Here is a 20,586-nt window from a genome sequence, read left to right as displayed (position 1 = left end):
AACGCATCCTTCCTGAATAAAAATATTAATTTCTTTTAAAAAAAATTACCAACCCCAAACCTTTGAACTGTATAGTGTATAATTTGTTATGATGACTAAACGACTGGAGACTGGAATAATGATGCTGAAAATTCAGCTTTGCATTATAGGAATAAATTACATTTTACAATGCATTCACATAGAAAACAGCTATTCAAAATTATTTTTTCTGTAGTTTTGATCAAATAAATGCAGCCTTGATGAGCATAAGAAACTTCTCTAAAAACATAAAAAATCTTACTTATCCCAAACTTTTGAATAGCAGTGTATATACAAATTCTACTTTTTGTTTTCAAAAAGACATCTGAAAGTTAACCAATTAACAGTTTTAAGAAAATTTGTGAAGCAATCCTGTGAAAAACAGGAAAGATAAAAACACACTTATAAACTGAAGTGTTTCTTCTACACAGGATCTTATTGGAGATGCAAAAAGGTGTAAAGAAAGATAAGAGGAAGCTATTCGCACACACATACACTAGGGTTTGGCAAGGGAGTCAGCCTTTTGTGATTGTCCTTCCTCCTGCATCTCTTTATCCGTATGGCAGGATGCTTTCAGACACAAAGGGTGTGTGTTAGGGTTAAGGAGGAGGTCTGTTGACAGCACAGATACACACTGATGTACAAACGCATGCACACACAAACCCACAATAATCCTCTGTCAGAGCAAAACAATGCCCTAGTGAGTGTCTTGGCCCGGGCACCCTGGCATCCTCTCTCCCGCATCCTCAGTTCCTGGCCTGATTGGTGCCAGCTCCCCTGATTCTTTCTGCCAAACACATAAAGAAAGAGAGAGAAGAGGGGCCCTGTGGAAGAGATTGAGAGCGTCTTCAGATATCCCAGTAAACAGAGAAAACAATTCTCCCAGAGCAGAAAACCAGGGGAGGCCACAAGAACATTCCAGAGGAGAGATATTTCACTCTGCCAGTTGGACCTGCTGCATAATTTTTCATAAAAAAGATGATGGAGACACTAAAGTATCATTATTACATGCAGAGGGCTCAGAAATATTTCAAGAGGGTCTGATTGTCTGACAAATTCTAAAACACTCAAACGTGTCTTAGCAAAGTTCATATGCTAACACCAGCTCAATGACGTGAATTGAGATGAAAATCAGAATACTATAAAAGCCTCAGAGGTTTAATAGTTCTACCCTTTATCTCTCTCACACTTTCTCTTCTCCTCTTGCTTCACTACTCCGGGCCCAAAGTGCTCATTTGTGATTAAATAAGTCATTGTCTAGCAATCATTTATTGTTAATGAATTCCAGTCTCTCTCCAGATCACTCCGTCCTCTCACACTTTGCTCTGCCCTGTTCTTTTGTCCCAATACAAGGGAGCGAGAGATATAAAAGAATGAAAGGGAGATGAACAAATAGTATACATGCAGTGAAGCCACAGCAGAAATACAACACTAAGACTTTTTTTCCTTTTTGACTTTTCACATGAACAAAAGCGGTACTGGGAAAATGTATGCATTATAAATGAAGAGAAGAGAGAAATGCATAACTATATAGACTGGAAGAGAGAGAAAACAACTGTTACAACTGCTGTTTGTTGTAAAATGCCTGTATCTTGTGTATTGTCTTGTCTGTTTTCAATGACTGCCTGATGACCTCTCAGAAATCACCACAAAGCCAGTACAGATCCCTTTCATTCTTCATTGCTGTTTCTTCTTAAACTTCCTTGGCTGCATTTCTGGTTCACTTCTGCCAGCAAATCATTGAAAAAGAAAGAAAAAAAACACTGATTGCAAGTCTGCATATATTTTATTTCTGTAAACATTTGCTCAGGGCTACAATAAATAATCAGTATTTTTCATGCAATCATTGCAGGATAGTATGATCAGTATAATCAGACATCACATTGGTAATTATTGTCATAACATCTATCAGTATCTGTGAGCACGGGGCACATGGTATGTGGGTCCAAAATAATACTTTTCATATTGATTTTCTTTTTGTTTGTTCGTTTAAAATTTTGACCACTGACCAGTTTAAACGGGGTTTTAAACCCCTGTCAAGTTACCAGCAGGGGGTCTCAAGGGGGTACTCCTCAGAAAATTTTAACGAAAAAAATAGTAAATGATCGATTCTCACTATTAACTACCTATTTACTGTAACTTTTGACCTAAACCCCTAATTTTCTGCTTATTAATAGCTAGTAAGGTAGTTGTTAAGTTTAGGTATGGAATTGGATTAAGGGATCTAAAATATGGTCATGCAGAATAAGGCTTTAATATGTGTTAATAAACAGCCAATATGCAAGTAATATACATGCTAATAGTTAATAGTGAGAAATAGTCGCTAAAAAAACTTACATTTTTATTGTTTCTTAAAGGGGTCATATGATGTTGCTAAAAAGAACATTATTTTGTGTATTTGGTGTAATGAAATGTGTTTATGCGGTTTAAGGTAAAAAAAAAACATTATTTTCTACATACTGTACATTATTGTTTCTCCTCTATGCCCCGCCTTTCTGAAACGTGTCGATTTTTACAAAGCTCATTGGTCTGAAAAGCGAGTTGTGCTCTGATTGGCCAGCTATCCAGTGTGTTGTGATTGGCCGAATACCTCAAGCATGTGACGGAAATGTTACGCCCCTACCATACTGTGATGCCGTGTTCCGGCCGGAGCGACGAGACAAAAACATTAAAACCCATTATAAACAAGGCATTTATTGCATCCAGTGGGGACATAATTACGGATTATAATGACTTATACTGTCTTTTTACGTGTTGCATCGTACCGCGTAAACATAAAACAATGTCTGCATTTGTGATCAGAGAAATGACAAACAACAAGCGCTACTCTACACTGCTCAAAACTCACGTTTGAATTATCAGTGGCAAATTCTTTAAATATAAAAAACTTACTTACAGTCTGTGAGTCAGAACAGCCGGCATTGTAGTCTACTCTCCCAGGATCAGGAAACAGTCCTCCATAAAATGTGCTGCACACATCTGAATATTTGGGTTGAAGTGTTCTGGAACAGTGTTGTAAATACAACTTAACCACTGATTTCTAGTCGTGTCCTCTTTTGGAAGACCAAACAAAGTAGTTTTGTTTTCACAACGAAACACACAGCGTCACACACGGCAGCCTTGAGTGAGCGGCGGCCGACGGATTCGACGAAGGAGCGTCCGGCGGGCTTGCGGCAACCGCATGTGACGACCTCGGGCTGGACTCCGCTCCACAGTGTGAAGCTGATGAATTTCCTGAGCAACCAGCACAGATCAGCTCTAGGCATGACGAAGCGGATATCGTCCTCTTTTGGAAGGCCAAACAAAGTAGTTTCGCTTTCACAACAAAACACACAGCGTCTTCAAATCTTCCCACATCGTGACGTAGACATCTGGGGGAGTGTTAGAACGAGCTGTTTCAGGTAGGCCTGGTTGACTCTTAACTTTTATAAAGAATATCTCTTTGAATTTGAGACTTTAGTCTTTGCAACTTTACAGATCTTCTTTATGCACCAAGAGCTTGTAACACTTCAAAGGGAAAGGAAAAATTGAAATCGCATCATATGACCCCTTTAATGGTGGGAAGAAAAGAAAAAAATATCTTAGAATAAGGATCCCTCACAAGGGGATAGTTTCTGGAAGTTTCTGGAGCATCAAAAAGTGAAATTCTATCTGTTTGTCAGCATATGTTTATTAGCTACAATGTGGATGCCCTTTATTTTGGGATTTGGAATGGAATGGAGAGCGTATGAATGTGAAACAGAGAAATGACGCTCATGTCTAAGGGTAATATTTAATGTAACTTTTTTTTAATGACTGGTAAGGTAGAATTTAGAAGGAAATAACCTCAAATAGCAAACTGCAGTTGCTGCTTTCAGCAAATGTAAAGAGAGATCACAATTACAGTCTTCTGAAGGGTGCACATTACAGATTTTATTTGGGCTGAGGGGGGTGTTGAGATGAAAGACAGGGACAGAGGCCCCCCTAAATATGGTCTAGTAACATGTATGGGTTGACAGCTGCTCTAGTAAAGCAGCACTGCCTGTTCCTTAGAAACATTTGTCAATTTCACTTACTGTAAGCACACTCCACTTCACTTTAAAAAAACAAATGTCTGCCTGGATACGTGACACATTCTTTACATGTCACACGTTGGAAACAGACACATTAATGCTGAAACATGTTTTCACACACACACACACACACACACAATGCACATGTACATGCAGGCTCACATGCACACCGGAGTAAGTCGATCCACAAATAATCACATTTCTGACCTGCTGCCCACTCTTCACCCCAGAACATGCCCTTACTGAGCAGATCTTCTGCTGGCTATAATCAGCAGGCAGCACGAACGACCCTGCCGCCCTGCATTAGTGCCCATTAGTTATGCTCACTGCATCATTAGCACTCAACAACCACTCATTACGCAGGTGTGACACATCAATTATTGCTGATGACAAAGAGAGGATGAGAGAGAATCTTTGTCCCAGGAAAGAGAAAGACGAGATCCCACATAACTCCACTCGAGGCTGCAGTAAATGTCAGCCAGTGTCGGGGTGTGTTTGTCTTCCCCTCTGCTGATCAAGATGCCCTAGAGTTGCTATCTGTCACGACTGTCCTTTCTATATTTGTGTGTGTCTGAGCATTTATTTGCTCACACACACACATACACACACATGCTGGGAACATTAAGAGTGGTGGAGAAGTCAGGCAAGGGTTGTGTGTCTCTTCAGGAAAGGTGACAGAAAGTTGTATATATGACTCCTCCTGACACTGTAGTCAAATGTCCCTGAGACACACTCTCATTCATACTTAAAAAGGTATGATGAGGATTGAGGAAACATAGCTGTCAGATGGTTATAGAGCAGAAAATATATGGGCCTAGGTTTAGGTCAACTCAAAAACACTAAAGGAAGTGACTAATATTCATGAGATTTAATACTCAACCTTTATGACTCCAAAAGACATCACAGTCAATTCACAATATTCAAAGGCCCATAGACCTAGTTTTGTCTATGGGCAAATTACGGTTTCTGTAAATTAAAATAAGTCCCTAAATTATACTTACACAACTAATTAGAATAAAAATTAACATAATTTCAAGATTCCAGAAGTCCTAAGAGCTAGATATTCTTCAAAGATCCTGAATTTACATTACTTTTCCAGTCATTTCTGATAGGGATTAAAGGAAAAGGATTTTTTTTTACTCAGTTTGTATCCAATAACTAGAGCAATGTATATTCTTTATAAAAAATGCACACAGTGTTATTTTTTTAATTATTATATATTTTTTATTATTAATACATTGGTCTATAAATCATACTTTTAAAATAAGGCTACCTCATATATCTGTGTTTTCCGAGACTCTGGGATGCCAGGTTTGTTTGATAATTTTATTGCTCAAGATTAAACAAATTAGTGAATATATAAGAGAATATATTAATATTAGTTCATGCCAAAATTAGTATTCAGTTAGTTAAGACCTGTATGTCTTTTGTCCATCTGTGAAAGAGAACCTAAGGAAGCTTTAAAAAAAAGTATTTGTCACTCTTTTTCAAGCAATTACAATGAATGAGGGTTGAAGCTTACAAGGGACCATAAATGCATCTTAAAAGTATCCAACAGTAATCCACTTGCACACTTTATCATACAATAACTTTGTTTGATGATCAGACCAAAATTGAATTTAAGCTCTTATGAACTGATAACCTTTCCCTTCACTGAGCTTCTTTTTAGGGGTGAACTATTCCTGCAATCCTCAATCTAGCCACTTTGTTAGAAAAATATTCTGGAGTACCCAGCAGAGGGCACTCACTCTTACACACAAACCTTGTTTCTTTCTTTCCAGAACAGTCTCTTGGGGACAGCAGACTGATTTGACCTCTTATGCCCTTACGTCTGTTATTTCGGCAGTGATGACTTCACAGATGTCACTCAGTCTGCCGCTCGGGCCAACCTGCCGACAGGAGGTCACAACCAGCACTGACCCCGTCACTATCACTTTGTGCACAAAGAGGACATGCACAGAGACTCTCACACGTAGGTCTCAAGTCTTTTGTCACAATGTGGTGTGTATAGTTGCGGTGTGTGTGACAGTGTGTACCCAATGCTCTCTGCTGTTGGTGTGCGAGAGTGTGTTTACATGAGCAAGCATCAGTGAACAGCCTATTTTATACATTTCTACATGCAGAGCTGCTTTGATTGCCATCTCACTGCCATGTGTGAAAACTGCTAATGAGAGAGAGAGAGAGAGCGAGAGAAAGAAAAGGTGGCAGAACATAAACTGTTTACTGTTGCCAGCCACCCACACATCACCCGTCTTCTCTCTCTTTACCTTTCTCACTATCTTTGTTTGTCTCTGACTTTTTTTACACATGCATTTAGCAATTATTTGTTAGTGAGGAGACACACAAGATAGTCTTAAAATATCCCAAAACAATGAATTTAAAAATCTTCAAACAAAAAGTTAGCAAGCGTGTCTCTATAATGACATACTGTTGAACTCATTCATTAATTAAGGGATAGATGGAATTGCTCTGGGTACATTCAGTAATGTATTATGTATATAAATAGAGCAATTATAAGAAGTCATTCTAATCATAGACAAACATTAGGAAACAGCAATAACACACCATGCATCTGTGTCCAATTACGTCTGGCTGCAACTGTCCTCCATTTTCAATGCTTGGGCAGCCATGCTAGCCAGACCATAATCAAAGATAAACATGCATTAAAAATAGGAAATACATGCACACATAAAGAGAAACAAACACATACAGCCATAAATTAAACGACTGAATGATTTATGAATGTATACATAACACAGTGAATGAATGAACAAGCGAGCAAACAAATGATTGAAGGAATGAGTACATAAGTTAACAGCTGATCAATGAATGAAGAAAGCAAACTGTTGAATGAATGCGTAAAATAAGTTAATAATCAATGAATGAACAAGCAAATAATTGAAAGTTTGAATGAGTAAATAAGGCTATAACCAATCAATGAACGAATGAACAAAACAAAAAATATTGAATGAACGAATAAATAAGTTTATAACCAATCAAAAAAAGATTGAATGAATATTTTATTATAAGTAAATGAGGCAATGAATGAACGAATGAATGAAAAATTAATGATTGAATAAGTAAGTTTACACAATGGAACACTGAATGAATGAATGAATGAATGAATGAAAAATTAACGACTGAATAAATATGTTTACACAGTTGAAGAATGAATGCATGAGTGTGACTGAATGAATGAATGATTGAATGAACATGTGAATAAATGAACATGAATGAATGAACACATGAATTAATGAATAAACAATTGAATAAAAAAAATTATTATTAAGAATTAATGAGTACATAAGTCACAATGAATGAACAGGTAAATAAACATGAACATACGAATGAACCCAGGTCCATATTTGAATAAGTAAAAAAGAACGGATGAACAAAATGAATGAATGAATTCATATGTAAACACAATGAAAGAAAGACAAACATATGAAATAACATGCAAGCAAACAATATATTTGCACGCATTACATTTTTGTAGGTAGCTCAGTGAAGCTTGTTCCAACTGCCTTTGTCATCACAGCTGAACCTGACTGATCCTGAAACAACTATATTCTCCACAGTTCTCTCTGCACTCTCTCTCTCTCGCTCAGTCCAGCTCTGTTTTAACCCTATGGGTCACATCTTTACAGAGCAGCCTGTAATGGTGTTTAATATTAGGCTATTTGCTCCCCCTCCATCAGCCCTCTATGATTTCTCTGATCCATTAGCCTTGGTTTTCAGGGCTCCTGCAGCTAAACACATTTTCTCCTTTCTCGCCCTGGATCCCACATGAGGATTCATCCCTTTGCCCTGGAGCTAATGTATTTAATTCAATCACAGCAATCCATACCAGGGCCTTGTTACTTTCAGTTTCTCTGGAGGGGGAAGAAAGAGATGAAGGGAGAGACGGAAAGAGAGAGAGAGATAGGTGAACGGGCAAATAAACAACCTGACCCCCCCACCCCTACACGCACACACTCCCCACTGATCTTCAGGGGCAGGCCTGTCGAGTCTCGATAAGAATAACCATGCAAACACCCACTCGCCAGAGCAACACACACACTTTCAATCACAGACTCTCAGACAGCCAGTAGTGACAAGTGTACGAAGCCTAATCTGCGAACCAATGAAATGTCAGGCAGACAGTGAGAGAAAGCAAAGGGAAAAAGGAGCGAGTATAACTAGACGGAGCGAAAGAGAGAGAAAAAACAAGAGCAGCAGCAGTCATTTTGGCTGTCCTTCCTCTGTCAGCCAGAGGGAAACTGCAGTAGCAGCTATAAAAGTTTCACAACACATCTGTGTCTGTGCCCGCTTCTTTTTTCATGCCTCTTTTTTGTCAAGGCCAGTTTGCCAGCGATGTCGAGAGGGGGAGGTGGGAACGATCCGCCGTGTGCCGCGCTCCCCCATCACCCTCCGCCCTCGACTCCTGTTTTTGCTGCTCTAGTGCTCATCAGACTCAGTCACTTGTGCAATGTGTTTTTATGAATTAATAAACGGTACTTTAGAGGCCCGGGGCGGGGGGAGCGCGGGGAGGCTGTGGAGGGGAGCAGGCAGTCGTTGGCAGCTTAATGAGCACCATGGGGACGTCTCTCTCTCTCTCTCTCTCTCCCTCGCACGCTCACTAACACACACACACACACACACACACACACACAATGCTCTACATCACTGTCACCGGCATGCAGAGCTGGACCGCAGAGCGCCAGATGACTATCATTACCCAGATAAATACATCTGCCCACAGCTATGCCCCCTCTCACTAACACAGCCCTCTCCATCCATCTCGCTTTCCCCATTCTCCCCCAACATTCCTATCTGTCCCCCTCTCGATCACTCCCGTCCCAGCATAGCTCTCTCTCGGTGTCGCTCCATCCGTCTCTCTACGGCTTTGGCTCGGGCGTCCCTGAGGGCCGTCTCTTTCAAACAGGTTCATTGATTAACAGCCTGCCATGATCATTGATTGAGGCTGTTCAGGTCTCAGCTGTGCACGCAGTCATTCCGGCTCTCTGTGTAGCTAATGACGCTTGTGATGTATGAAACATCGTCAGCCTCCACGACGACACCTCTGTGACGGAAAAAGTCGTATTAACAATTTTCATACATATCGGCTTCTATTACGTGCTACTGTTGCCAGTATCAGCCTGTTATTACTAATAAGGTTCACTCCGGCTCATCATTGCAGTAGAAGTCTGCACAGCGTTATGACAGGCCGGCTGAAAAAATACATTTAATTTGCCAAATTAGGCCTGAAACAGCCCTCCGTCTCAACTGAGAGGGGATGGTAAATGGTCTCATTAGAGTAGTATGGGCTTCCTCCAGACCATAATCACTGCCATGACAACCGTTTCCTTAGAAACTGGACTGGTCGCCAGGCAGCAGCGCAGATTCCTTCTGTGGTGTCGACCTGGGTAAAAAGGCCTAGAGCCAGAGGGAGTGAGAGAGAAATGACACTGTGACATTGTGCAACAGGCATGAAATGATTAGAAACATCCGTGTACTAGATGACATTTTTGTTTGTTTTTATTTTTACTCCGATATGTTTAATTATTTTTTTAATCACATATTAATATTAAATATTTTTAAATTACATGTGTGTTTACACCAGTATTACTATTAAAGATCTGGTCAATAAATATTGTCATGCTATCTGTCACAGATAAATGGTTATTAATTTTATTACATGTAATGTATTTTATTACATTCTATAAAAATACATACAAGAGTATTGCTATTAAAATAAATTGTAAATAAATTCAAAATAAAACAATAAAATAATTTTAAATGCATTTTAAGCGGATTTAGGCATCACAACATTATACAATACAAAACATGCACAGTCGTTTTAATATTTACTAAAGATTACATTTAACAGTGTTATTAAATTTTAAGTGTTTTTAAAGATTAACTTAAACTGAGCATTAGATAATAATAAGTTTACAAAAAGGGGAAATGAGCATGCACAATTAAATATCCAATATCTACCAATATATCCAATATTGATCAAAACCGATAATAAAATAAAATAAATAATAATAATAACAACAACAACAAATCCTCTCATACATTAACTATTTTATTTAAATCTAAATTACTTTGTCAGTCCTATCTTTGTCTCCTTTTCATTGTATGCCCTTTTTTCCTTTCACTCTGCCGCTCTACCTCGGTCCTCTCAGACAATATGCAATTTCCAATTCTATATCTCACTCACTTGCAGTGCTTTTGAAAGACTACATCTCACTAGTCCTCTCTGTAGACACTCAAACTGAAGGATTACAATTTAGTGGTGTAATAAAGGACTGCCTTGATAGATGCCGGTATTCTAGACCCAATAAAGAACAAGGGCGAGAGCGAAAAAAAAGTAGCATAAAATCAAAAATACGATCCTTCAGAATGATGCATGTCTGAAAATCAAGCAATGTTCTACTAGATAATGCAATTCACTTTCATTACACACCACCTAATATAGCAACCACAATAGAAAAACACATTGCCCACCATTTCATAAAGTGGCGCAGGGAGGATGTGAATGAGGAGTTTATTTCGACTAGTGTGCGTTGAGAGTTGACCTAACTGGCTCTGTAATGAGGGATGTGGGATTAAAATGTGCTAGCGTCTGCCTGAAGAGCTCCTGTGCTTATTCTAATGGAAGCTGTTGGCTGACAGCAGCACCACTTGACTGCTGCAATAGTCATTCTGTCATAATAAAACACTTAACATCAGACCTTGCCTACTCACTCCCTCGAGTGCCACCACTCCGTATCTCTCCGTCTCTCTTAGTGTCACTCTCATTCACTACTCCATTCTGATTCTCTCTCTCGCTCATTAGTGTTCTCATCATTCTTTACATATCGCTTTCTATGCTTGCCTCTTTTTGGCCATTCACACTGCTGCTGTTCACAACCAAAACTAGATGAGCTGAATTAGTGATATGAATGAAATGTTATGAACTTAAATGTCTAACTCTTTATCGTATTTTCAATGTAACTGTAGTTGATTTCTAAACCATGCATACTATATCTAAAGATTTAAAGAAAGTAATCTTTTTATTTAGCAAGGACATACTAAATTGATCAAAAGTGACATTAAAACTTTTCTAATGTTATAAAAGATGCTGTTCTATTTTTACATTCTATTCATCATAGAATTCTGAAAAAAAACATGCGTCTTGCTTTCCACAAACAGACAGCACAGCTGTTTTCAGGAGTAATGGCTGCTGAAAATTCAGATTTGCCATCACAGGAATAAATTACATTTATTCACAACATACATACATTAAGAGCATATTACAATAGAAAAATATTGTAAATTGCAATAATTTCACAATCTTACTTTTTGCTGTATTTTTGATCAAATAAACATTTAAAAAAAAATCTTAATGACCCCCAAACTTTTGAATGTACTATAGTCTATAAGCTGTAAAACTCCAGTTATGCACTCTTTCTGGATTTAAAAAAGCCAGTTTCCCCCAAAAATTAAATTGAATAAATTTTTTTTAAATTAATGCAACAGCATCACTGTTTTTTCTAGATACATCAAAAAGAAGAATTAATGCATACTCATTGTCAGCATTTATAGCGCCCACTTCCTCACAGAACTTCTTAATTAGAGAATCTTGTCACTGTGGGATGTGATAATTGTTTGTCATCTTGTCAGTCACCCACTACGAGAAAACAGACTGCAGTGGTCTGCTATTCTGTCTTGTCAAATCAAACCTGTAGCTCAATGAGCACGTTGTGCATTCTTATATCATAATGCCATTCATAATTCTCAGCTGTCTGTATCCAATAAGAGCACACAGATCACAGAACCTCTGATGGATGTGGCATCTGGCCCAGTGGGGTCAGGCCAGGGGCACTTGGCCCATGTCATAAGCTCTTTAGAGGGATAACCACACTGATCAGGATTGGTTTGGTGTAAATAGTATACCATTCAGCTACAGATTAACAGCAGATAATGGTGATTACAGGTTAAGATGCAGTTAAATTATTCTGATAATGCCCAAAGCTTTTTTTTTAATGCCCTAATGTCAGAGAAAGAAGAATATATATTCTTTCTGGATTGCTTAACATTCTGAAGTGTTCTATTCTGATTCAAAAGTACTTCTTTATGTACACAATACCATTCAAAAGTTTTGGGGTCAAAAAAAATGTAAAAAAAAATTTATTCAGCAAGGATGCATTAAACTGATCAAAGGTGACAGTACAGACTTTCACACTGTTACAAAAATGCCATCATTTGAACCTACATTTCCTTGAAAATAAAATTCCCTGTTCCTCAAAAAATTTAATAACACAACTGTTTTCAACATTGATGATAATAAAATGATCATATTTTTCTTATAATAATGTTGATAATAATGTGTTTCTTGAGCTCCAAATCAGCATATTAAAATGATTTTTGAAGGATCATGTGACACTCAAGACTAACTGTAATAACTTCAGCTATTTCACTTTAATGGCAATGAAAAGAACCTGTTCATTGCCATTAACGTGAAATTACTGAACCTAAACATAGTAGCCTGAGAAAAATGCTCATTTTAGAAGAAAATTTCAGATGGCACTTAGAGGCTCTTCAAATTTTAATATAGAAAATGTATTTTAAATTACAGTAATATTTTAAAATATTACTATTTTTACTGTATTTTTGATCAAATATGCAGTCTTGGTAAGCATAAGAGACTTCATTCAAAAACATTTACAAAGCTCTTACAACCCCAAACTTTTGGACAGTATAGTGTACATGTATTTTTATGCTTCATCTATTTGCTGGTATATATCTGATGAACTCGCTCACTGATTGTGGGCTTTGTTCAATTCGTCTGTGATTATATTCAAATTTGATAATGGGACAGGCACTGTCCAGCTTTCTGTAGCTCAATGAGCACGTTGTGCATTCTTATATCATAATGCCATTCATAATTCTCAGCTGTCTGTATCCAATAAGAGCACACAGATCACAGAACCTCTGATGGATGTGGCATCTGGCCCAGTGGGGTCAGGCCAGGGGCACTTGGCCCATGTCATAAGCTCTTTAGAGGGATAACCACACTGATCAGGATTGGTTTGGTGTAAATAGTATACCATTCAGCTACAGATTAACAGCAGATAATGGTGATTACAGGTTAAGATGCAGTTAAATTATTCTGATAATGCCCAAAGCTTTTTTTTTAATGCCCTAATGTCAGAGAAAGAAGAATATATATTCTTTCTGGATTGCTTAACATTCTGAAGTGTTCTATTCTGATTCAAAAGTACTTCTTTATGTACACAATACCATTCAAAAGTTTTGGGGTCAAAAAAAATGTAAAAAAAAATTTATTCAGCAAGGATGCATTAAACTGATCAAAGGTGACAGTACAGACTTTCACACTGTTACAAAAATGCCATCATTTGAACCTACATTTCCTTGAAAATAAAATTCCCTGTTCCTCAAAAAATTTAATAACACAACTGTTTTCAACATTGATGATAATAAAATGATCATATTTTTCTTATAATAATGTTGATAATAATGTGTTTCTTGAGCTCCAAATCAGCATATTAAAATGATTTTTGAAGGATCATGTGACACTCAAGACTAACTGTAATAACTTCAGCTATTTCACTTTAATGGCAATGAAAAGAACCTGTTCATTGCCATTAACGTGAAATTACTGAACCTAAACATAGTAGCCTGAGAAAAATGCTCATTTTAGAAGAAAATTTCAGATGGCACTTAGAGGCTCTTCAAATTTTAATATAGAAAATGTATTTTAAATTACAGTAATATTTTAATAATTTGCTGGTATATATCTGATGAACTCGCTCACTGATTGTGGGCTTTGTTCAATTCGTCTGTGATTATATTCAAATTTGATAATGGGACAGGCACTGTCCAGCTTTCTATTCACGCCTCTCTGGCCTATTCTGTTGCCTACTCTGCTTTTATTGTGCTCGCCATTGTAGTAAGGTGGTCGTCATTGGAGTCTAATCGTTTGGCCATCCCAGCGGTGCATTTAAAAATCCCCATACCTGGTGTATGCGTGTGTTTAGTGCAGTGACTCTAAATGTGGCTGTCTGACGGCAGCTGCTCCTGATTTAATAGCCTTGGCTGAGGAGGTAGGCCTGGGATTCAGAGACCCATAGTAATCAGTGTCTCTGAAACTCGAGCGGTTATTTAAAAATCAATGGCTCGTCATTAGACCTCAGCCCCCTCATTCCCCGCCTGCACATAAATCGATCTGCTCGTACGCTTACTGGTTATCGATCAGACCGGTAATTTGCAGATAAGTGTACATGATGCATGGAAGGAGGGCCACTCAGGTAATAGCGCAGCACTATTAATATTGGAGGCCTTAGCCGCTATGGTCAAAAATGGCTAAAGGGGGACATGCTAAATGGCTAAAGGTTTCGGGTGATGTACTATAATGATTTTGCCATTAACAAAAAATCAGGAATTGGAAGTCGTGGTTTGGTGTTTAACAAACAATAAGGCAGGATACCAACTGAACTAAATTCGGTCCTTCTGTTTATGAGATGACAAAAGCAAGGGAATTCAGATAATTAGTCTCCTACTCCTAGTAGATGAAATCAGGAAAAAATAGGACTATGTGTTATTACAGCATTTATTATTATAGTATCCATTATGAGATCTTTCTTGCTGCTTTGCATTGTCATCTCTTTTCTAAAATAGTAAATGGCACTAATATAACATTTTTGATAATATAATTTCAGGTAATTTTAGTAGAACAGTTTTATGTGAGAGTAGTTAATATTGATATGCAACTTTACATGAATTACACAAAACCTAAAGAACATATAGGCCAAATAATAACAACAGTAATGAAGATGATTTCAAAAGTCTTCATTTTAAATAACAGATTACCCTACTTGGTCAAACAAGTTCAGACATGATCCATCACTCTCGTGATGATCAATAGAAAATGCTGGGGGGAAAGGGAGCAGGTGGTAAAGAGAATGAACATCGGCCTATAATGTATCCATTTCACACAGGAGCACGATGGGAGTCTGAGTGTCAGACGCAAACACTCACAACTCTCAACAATACACTCTGCACTCGCAGAAATTTCCATTGTTAGCGTTTGAACAATTAAAGCTTAAACTGCCTCTCCCTCCCCTGTTCCGCTGGAGGGTTTGTGTTTGAAGAGTGCCTCCTTTGTCCTCCGCTCAAGCGGAGAAGGTTAAGTGCAGTATGCCACATCACTAGAAAAACAAGGGAAGAGGGCATTCACTACCACAGCCATTCACTCTGAACTACTGCCCCAGTTATGGAGAATAAACTCTGTGGTGGGAGGGATGGATGGTAAGAAGTGAGCAGAGAGACGGATAGAGAGCTCTACATAAAGAGCTTTTAGATATAATTGTTCCGTTTTTGGTGTCTGTAAAAGCTTATCAACATAAGAACACTTGTTATGCTAATAAACCATTTTAAATATAAGGCAAGGGGTAAAAAGGGAGACAAAATCAGACAAAAGAGGAATGCTGCATGCTGTTATAACCAAACACTCTCTTGCTTTCCAAGCCATGCTTCAGTCCCAAAGAAACACAATCAACACAGGTTCACATCAACGTCTCAGTTAGCCTCTCTGAAAACACTACGGCCAGCATTAGCATAACTTAAGTTTGTGTACAGATGCTCTGCGGCATTGATGGATCAGCCGCGTCTAATGTCCGAGTTTGCACGCACACCTTGAAACAACCACACCAAAATAGCCACTTCCGGGTGGTTTAAATGTCGTGTGTGCACAGGTAGGCCAAGCTCCATTTAAAATGCAAATAAAGATGGATCATGTATCTGACTATTGCTCAAAGAAATGCTTAATATCTGTACAGCTGTGAGGTGGTTAAAAGGTTCCAAATTCATGCGGAGATAAAGATCCTGTCCAGGTTTTTCCCGTAACACTACGGCCTGCCCCCTCCTACCCCCTGCCTCCTCTTCTGCTTTGCACTGATTCAGTACCCATCCCATCATACCCCCCTTAATGACAGGGACCCTGCTGGGCTTTTGTGGCTCGATCCACAGACTTCGCTCCAAACTGCCACCCCAGCTACTCAGACCCCCACAGGCAGCCCACCTAAACCCTCCGCCCTGACGCCAAGCCTCCCGGGACCCATTCAGCTGAGGGAGGAGTCCCACAGTGACCCTTTCTTAGGGGCCATTATCGGGACTCGTAATGGCTGCTGGGCACTGCTACACGCTGCCTCAGAAATGCTCTAGCTTTTTCACTGCGCTGCTGGCTGGCCGTGGCGTTTTGAATGCGGTGGGTAATGATGGGGAGAGAATGAGAGAGGAGGGAGGGATGTGTGTGCAGCGAGAGTCTGTTTACACGCATAGTTACAGACACGAGTACAGGCGAGACCAAAAGGAAGAGAGACTAATGCCCTTCGGAGAGGACACATGCTTTTATTAACAAATGAGGGTGGGTTTTCAGGCCTAACTGCCTAACCGATGGTCAGATTAGGCATCGGGAAACCTCGCTCACCGATTGGTCGGCTTTCAACCGACGGAATTGACTTCTGCTTTTCCACAATGACCATAAATCATCACTCATGGATATTACGGCAAACCCACATGCATTACTACTCAAACACAGGTAAATGTGGGCAGGCAAATCAGTGCGCCAGCCCGGGATTTGCATTAGCATGTAGTGCGGCGAAAGAGAGTTACACTCTAACACGCCGCACACGGCCATAATGTGCAAATGAGGCGGCCCTGGCACCTGCTGCAGATTTGCATGGATTCAGGGAAAGCACAGGCTGCAAATAGGGAACCAGATAAGAGAATGATGTTGACTTTATTATTTCAATATGTTCAGACAATAAGGCTTTATTGGACGTGAGGGCGGGGCTGTTATGAGGAACTATGGGAATTTCTCTTCCCATAGAAATGTACGCATAACAATTTAAAAAAAACACCTTCCACTACATTTTATCTGTTCTATTTAGATAGTGCGCTGATGTAATCTAGCCTCATGCAAAATACTACCCAGCACAATCAAACTAAAGTATTTTGCATATGTAAAATCAAATGCAAATACTTAAACATTGCAGCAGCAGGAAAAAAGCTCTATCAGCGATGTTTGAAAAGAACACGTTTGAAAATAATATCAAATGCATCAGAGACATTTAAGATAAGATCTGTCAGTGGAAAAATAATGGCGCTGATATAAAAAGGTTGTCTGTGTGGCTCATTTTTATGTACTGAGTGAAACGCTCAAAGGATTAAAAAAAGCAGGAAAGATGATATGAAGGTATTTCACTGAGATCAATGAGCTAACGCATCTTCATAATTCAGCTGCTTTGATCATTTGTTCTAATCACAAAGTTTCAGAAACGCATATATGTTAGTACAAGACCATGTCTACAGCATTTCCCTTAGTGGAAAGACTTCTGTTGCTGTATAGTATTTTATTCTCAGTGTTTAGGGAGAGTTTATAACTGTAAGTCAGAAAAATGGAAGCCTGTTTCTATCAGAGTAAAATAATAATAACACTAATACTAAAATAAAGTTAATTGTGGGAAAGTGTTTTTTTTTTTTTTAGAAATAAAGTTGCAAAATGAAGTCGCAGTGCAAAATATATATTTACAATTGAGAGACAAAGTCACAATTAATTTGATCTTTTCTCAGAAACAATCTTCCATACTAAAGTGAGTTGGAATTTGTTCTGCTGAATTCAAAGCTAGTTCATATGATGCCACATCACATACACACCATGCACCGGCAGAGAAAGAGAAAGAAAGAGAAGCCCACACACACATACACACTCTCTCACACACATATTACACACACCATTGAAATTTGCAAAACACAACTCGGCAAAGCTAATACACAGAATGGGCTTGGGGGATAAGCAATTTCTGCTTTGCCCCGCAATGAGTTTGCATAATAAGTCATTAGTTAGAATAATACAGTGCATTCACAGAATAACACATTCTTTGTGTTGGGAGCTCTAAGAGAGTGCTAAAATATTTAAATAAGGGGAAAATGAATCTGTGAATATCTAGCCTCTAAAGCTGTGGGTGTTGAATGTTAATCTCTCGCTCTCTCTCCTGCAAGCAACAACGAGTTTAACCCACACCGATGTTTATTTCTCATAAAACTAGGCCACATTTTCCATGCAGGGGAATTTACATATTTACATTTGCTGTAACCTGTCTCACTCTCCTGATTCTCTCATGCTGTCTAACAGACCGTGAGAGGTCGTTTTCATGCATTGTGTAGTATGGTATAATACAACTTGGCACTGCATGTGGATTGTGCAATAGATTTCCTCTGCATGCATGTGTAGGAGTATACAGGAGCAGACAAGGTTAAAAAAGACAATTGTGTATATATATTTCTTTTCATTATTTATGATTTCACTTGCCTGCTGTTGGTGTAAACATAACACTGTTCTCCTATACAGTGGGGCTAGTCAGCATGGTTTGGACTGAGCCGTGAGTCACAAATACCCAACATACACAAATATCTCTCTCTATATCAGTGTATGTGTGTTTCTCTTGTCCTGCACACCATCAATCTTGGTTGGCTCATTTATGGATTAGGGCTACATATCAGAGAGAAGGAATTTGTTTGTTTGTGCTGGAGGCTGGGAGAGGGTTTGAGATGAATAACTCTACAGGACTGCCATGCGCTGATATGAGCCCAACACATCATTGCTGTAAAACCAAACACTGCACCTTCCAGAAAACTCTAAAAAAAAAAAAAAAAAAAAAAAAAAAAAAAAAAAAAAAACATCCATATCGCCATGTCCATGCAGAACTAGAGAAGAAATTGGACTGAAGTAATATACTACATTGTCTAAAAAAAAAAAAATTTAAAAATTAAACAGAAATAAAATAAATAGCTTTAAACGCTACTGAATTAAGACATCAAAACATTATAGTGTGCAGTAAGAAAATTTATATTAATTTGAGATTTAAATAGTGTTATTAAATTGTTAATGTTTTCTGGGTTTGTCCATATTTTACCCAGCACTGGGTTGTATTTAACCCAGCATTTTTTAGAGTGTAACTTTAAATTCTAAGTTCTAATTATATGAATGCTTAATCTATTTTTTAAAACTGAATATAGAGTACTGGCCAAAATTAGAGGAAAAAAAGAGAAACCTTTAATATCAATTGGAAACCATTATAGTACTGACACAATGTGTATGGCTATAAATATTCATAAAATTGTGCTATATATACATATACAAAATATTACCAAAAGAACTACACCAACATAGTACTGCTAAATGGAGCTGCCCACCCCAGAACTCAAATTCAGCATCACTCTGCTTCCATTTTCCACGTAATCACATTCCATAGTAAATGACAAGCCAAAAAAAACCAACAACAACACAGCTTCACTTCTATTCTGATAGGCTTGATGCATTAAAACCAAGATACACCTGCCATTTAGCCATGACATCAACAGGAAAACAGACACACAGAATACTGCCAATGCAGGAAGAGCCCGTTCTGGGCCCTGGACTGAGCCAGTGCTGGCTCCAGCATTTGGCTGAAGGTCCAATGCATGTGTCCTGTAGTCAGAGCTGTTCTGGCCCCCAGATTCATGCTCACATGCACAAATGTGATATTATCAACATGGATATAATTAGTTCCAAGGATATTTAGACATATCTATGTCTCCTGGTAATGGCTAGATGGATTATATTATTTGCAGTCAATGCATTTTTTTAAATTTAGAACAGGCACCTGTAATACCAATTAAGAGGATAGATTAAACATTTGTATATTCATGCCTAAACTGCTAATTGCTGAGAGTTTTGCATCAACACTCTTTATTCCTTTTTTCCCCTTCCCTCTTTCGTTCTCACTCTCTGGCAAATGATTTATTTCTGCCCATCCTTTCCCATTTAAACCCAACATTTAACAGTGAATGATTTAATACCAGGTATCAAACACATCATCATCGTAAAAACACTGCTTTAATTAAGCTTAATTAGAGCAATCTAATGGATGCGTAATCACTCTGTGGATACGAGCCGGAAGAAAGGAGATGAAGCATTCAGCTCGCACCCACACGCACTAACAATCACTTGCTCTACGAGTGCACTCACTGCATCAATCACAGTGCTTCCCAAAGCCATGCCAATCCTTCATTAAGCTGAGGAAGAGCCTCATAATTAAGATAATGCAATAATCTAATAGAGCCGTTGCCTCTGTCTCTCTCAGTTTAGCGCACCTGGGAGACACCACTCAATCTCCATAAAATGCAGACGATGGACAAATCAGTTTCTCCTAGCTGATGTAATGCTTTTTGAATATTCATAGTGTTTTCAGAATTTTAATCAAAGTCAGTGATGGACTGGAATATGAGCTGGGCTGAACAGACACACGCAGGAAGCAAATGCATAATTCATATTAGCTCACGGTAGTTTGGCCACAGCTGGCTAAAGGAAATGTGGGAGTGTGAAATGTGTGTGTCCTGGCTTGAGGGCTTTGGCTTTGCCTGCTGGACACATGGCAGGTCCAGATGTTCTGGTTTCGTATGTGCATAGCTCATCAAAAACTCC

Source organism: Sinocyclocheilus grahami, unplaced genomic scaffold, assembly GCF_001515645.1.
Source record: "Sinocyclocheilus grahami isolate Dianchi unplaced genomic scaffold, SAMN03320097.WGS_v1.1 scaffold615.1, whole genome shotgun sequence".
NCBI lineage: Eukaryota > Metazoa > Chordata > Actinopteri > Cypriniformes > Cyprinidae > Sinocyclocheilus > Sinocyclocheilus grahami.
This window is presented reverse-complemented; position numbering follows the sequence as displayed.